The sequence below is a fragment of the Dendrobates tinctorius genome, unplaced genomic scaffold (genome assembly GCF_039654945.1).
Source record: "Dendrobates tinctorius isolate UK_male_01 unplaced genomic scaffold, ASM3965494v1 ptg000028l, whole genome shotgun sequence".
Taxonomy (NCBI): domain Eukaryota; kingdom Metazoa; phylum Chordata; class Amphibia; order Anura; family Dendrobatidae; genus Dendrobates; species Dendrobates tinctorius.
The window spans coordinates 22,151,935-22,156,216 of NW_027361696.1; positions in this window are offsets into that span (position 1 = coordinate 22,151,935).

Below are 4,282 nucleotides of genomic sequence, written 5' to 3' on the forward strand. Positions count from 1 at the left end.
ATCCCGCCCTCATGAGTATCCATTCTGCCCCATATGATCTCCCCATCTGTCTCCATCGTATCCATCCTGCCCCATGATCCTGCTCCATGTGTCTCCCATCCTGCCCCCTTCCTGTGTCTCCCATCCTGTCCCCTCCTGTATCTCACATTCTGCCCCCTCCTGTGTCTCACTGTCACATTCTGCTCTGTGTCCATTCTGCCCCCTGTGTCTCACTGTCACATTCTGCCCCCATGTCTGCATTCTGCCCCATGTCTGCATTCTGCCCCATGTCTGCATTCTGCCCCCATGTCTTGCAATCTGCCTCCATCATGTCCAACATTCTGTCCCATCATGTCTGCATTCTGCCCCCATCATGTCTGCATTCTGCCCCCATCATGTCTGCATTCTGCCCCATCATGTCTGCATTCTGCCCCCATGTCTGCATTCTGCCCCATGTCTGCATTCTGCCACCATTATGTCTGCATTCTGCCCCATCATGTCCAGCATTCTGCCCCCATCATGTCCAGCATTCTGCCCCCATGTCTGCATTCTGCCCCCATGTCCAGGATTCTTCCTCCATCATGTCTGCATTCTGCCCCCATGTCCAGCATTCTGCCCCCGTGTCTGCATTCTGCCCCCATATCTGCATTCTGCCCCATATCTGCATTCTGCCCCCATGTCTGCATTTTGCCCCTATATCTGCATTCTGCCCCTATGTCCAGCATTCTTCCTCCATCATGTCTGCATTCTGCCCCCATGTCCAACATTCTGCCCCCGCGTCTGCATTCTGCCCCCATATCTGCATTCTGCCCCCATGTCTGCATTCTGCCCCCATGTCTGCATTCTGCCACCATTATGTCTGCATTCTCCCCCATCATGTCCAGCATTCTGCTCCCATCATGTCCAGCATTCTGCCCCATGTCTGCATTCTGCCCCCATGTCCAGCATTCTTCCTCCATCATGTCTGCATTCTGCCCCCATGTCCAGCATTCTGCCCCGTGTCTGCATTCTGCCCCAATATCTGCATTCTGCCCCCATATCTGCATTCTGCCCCTATATCTGCATACTGCCCCCATATCTGTCATCTGCCTTCTGCCCCCATCGTGTCCAGCATTCTGCCCCCAAGTCTGCATTCTGCCCCCGTGTCACAGGCTGCCCCGGGCCCCCCGGATTGCCGCTTTCAATTATAAAAAAACAAAAAAAACCCCAAGTTCTTCTTACCTGGCCATGCTCCAGCGGCGACGCTCCCTCCACGCAGTTTAAGCGCGCACTCACTGGCGACTGACAGTGACGTTAGACGCCGGCAACGTGCGTGCTGCGGCTGACATCAGCTGCCAGCCTCCGATTGGCTGGCAACTGTTAACTATTGACGTGCGGGCCGCTAAGGGCCCGGTTTAGCCTGCCAGTAGGGGCCTGGTGAGCAGAAGAGACGGGGCCCGATGCGGGCCCCCTCTGCCCACCGGGCCTCATACGCCAGTCAGGGCAGTAATTCCCTGATGGCGGCCCTGGGGAGTGCAGCTCTGGGGTATAATACAGGATGTAACTCAGGATCAGTAATGTACGTAAACAGTGACTGAACCAGCAGAATAGTGAGTACAGCTCTGGGGTATAATACAAGATGTATCTCAGGGTCAGTAACATATTTGGTTTAATGATGGGTAGTGATGAACCCTTTCCTCCACTCGTCTCCATGTACCATTAGGGATGTGCTACATGTATAGTGCTGGTGTCCTCCATGTGTCAGCGTCCTGTTGTGCGCCTCCTCGCCTCCTGTGTGCTATATGTATAGTGCTGGTGTCCTCCATGTGTCAGCGTCCTGTTGTGTCTCCTCGCCTCCTGTGTGCTACATGTATAGTGCTGGTGTCCTCCATGTGTCAGCGTCCTGTTGTGTGTCTCCTCGCCTCCTGTGTGCTACATGTATAGTGCTGGTGTCCTTCATGTGTCAGCGTCCTGTTGTGCGCCTCCTCGCCTCCTGTGTGCTATATGTATAGTGCTGGTGTCCTCCATGTGTCAGCGTCCTGTTGTGCGCCTCCTCGCCTCCTGTGTGCTACATGTATAGTGCTGGTGTCCTTCATGTGTCAGCGTCCTGTTGTGCGCCTCCTCGCCTCCTGTGTGCTACATGTATAGTGCTGGTGTCCTCCATGTGTCAGCGTCCTGTTGTGTGTCTCCTCGCCTCCTGTGTGCTACATGTATAGTGCTGGTGTCCTCCATGTGTCAGCGTCCTGTTGTGTGTCTCCTCGCCTCCTGTGTGCTACATGTATAGTGCTGGTGTCCTTCATGTGTCAGCGTCCTGTTGTGCGCCTCCTCGCCTCCTGTGTGCTATATGTATAGTGCTGGTGTCCTCCATGTGTCAGCGTCCTGTTGTGCGTCTCCTCGCCTCCTGTGTGCTACATGTATAGTGCTGGTGTCCTTCATGTGTCAGGTCATGTTGGGATATTGCTGTCAGACATTTTGCTCCTTTCCTTGTGCAGTTATTGTGTAAGATGAGACGTGTTTATAATGAGTCACTCATCACAAGACTCTGCGCCGTGTACATCTCTGTGTATTTAAAGCTGCAGACATTGTGCTTGGCTCAGTCTCTGGTCATGAGACGCGCTGCTCTCCGCAGGTCTGATTACTCTAACCACGTTTCGCCACCTTATTTGCTCAGCAGAGGCATCACTAGATGTGTGACACAATGGCTGCAGGATGTCGTGTGGTTTTCGCACCTAGTGGAGCTGGGTGGGCGCTCGGCAGACGTTACTACAGTGCAGCACTGCTGTGTGCTATTCAATGTTATTTAAAGGGGACTTCCACCCAGAGCAAAGAATTCAACATCTGTTGAATATACTATATATATATTATATATATTTATTATTTTATTTTTAACCCCTTCACCATCTTATGTTTTTTGCATTTTTGTTTTTTTTTCTTCCCCACCTTCTAACCAAAGACATAACTTTTTAGTTTTCCATCCATATCTCCATGTCAGGGCTTATGTTTTGCAGGACGAGTTGTACTTTTGAACGACACCATTGATTTTACTATGTAGTGTACTGGAACACAGGGAAAAAATCCCAAATGGGGTGAAATTGCAGAAAAAGCGATTCCACAATATTTTTTTTTAACAATTATGATTCTCCTGGTCATTCATTATGAGTTTGCGGATACCAAACATGTCTAGGTTCTTTTTTATTTAAGTGGGGAAACAAACCCCCAAAGTTTGTAAAAAATAAATAAATAAAAAAAAGGCGTCATTTTCCGAGACCTGTACCATCTCCATTTTTCGTGATCTGGAGCTGGGTGAGGGCTTATTTTTCTGACATTTTTAAACATTCCATTTTGGGGTAGATACGATCTTTTGATTGCCTGCTATTGAAAAAAACGCGAGCTCAGCACCTGAGCCCACATCAAAGAGAAGAAGGTGACCTATGACATATAATTAAATCAGACTCAGCTATCATATACCGGGAATGATATGAACTCAGCATCAAAGTCAGGGAACCTGATATAGCATATGATGTAACTGTATATCATGATGGGAAGGGGTTAACGAGTAGCTGTCGGTGTAACTTTTTTCTTCCATAAATCAATGATACATATGAAATTAAGAAACTTTGTAATGTATGTTATTAGAGAAAAGTGCTCCTGTCTCCTCCTAGACGGATCTTTTCTCAGTTAATGGGTAATATGTGTCTTCAGTGAAGACAGTTTTTCCCACTACTGAAACAGGAGATGAGATTAATCTGAATATATCTGAGAGATAATAACACAGAATGATCAAACTTTGCCTTTCTCTCTCATTTACTAATAAAGGGCTGATTTTCCCCTTTGGGTGATTTTTTTTCCTTTAAGTTCCCATAGTCGAGGATGTGGCCGAAGACGGTCAACAAAGATTTATCAGGGTTCCTTTTATAATAAAGGTAAAATGAAGCAAAACTTGACCTGATGGGGAAGTGAAAAGCACAATCTGGGACACAATACATCAAGAGGAATCTCTAACAATAACCACACAACATTAGGTGGGTTGTGAATGTCCAGCCAGTGGGGATTGTCCTTGTGCCACATGGTGACCCATCCTGAGTTGTCCTCCTGGGGTGACAGCATGAAAGGGCCCAGGGAGTATGGCTTGTACCCTCATAGTTAGAGCATCTTCATGCAGTGAATTACCCCTGGGGTTACAGGAATCCGATCTTTACTACTAGCAGTTATTGAGCAAAGCTCGAAATGTGGTTTTGCAACTCAGCCTTTCCTCTTCTGGCCAGAGATTAGGGTCCTCTACCAGGACCGCATTTTGTAATGAGCACACACACTTCCTCTTGTA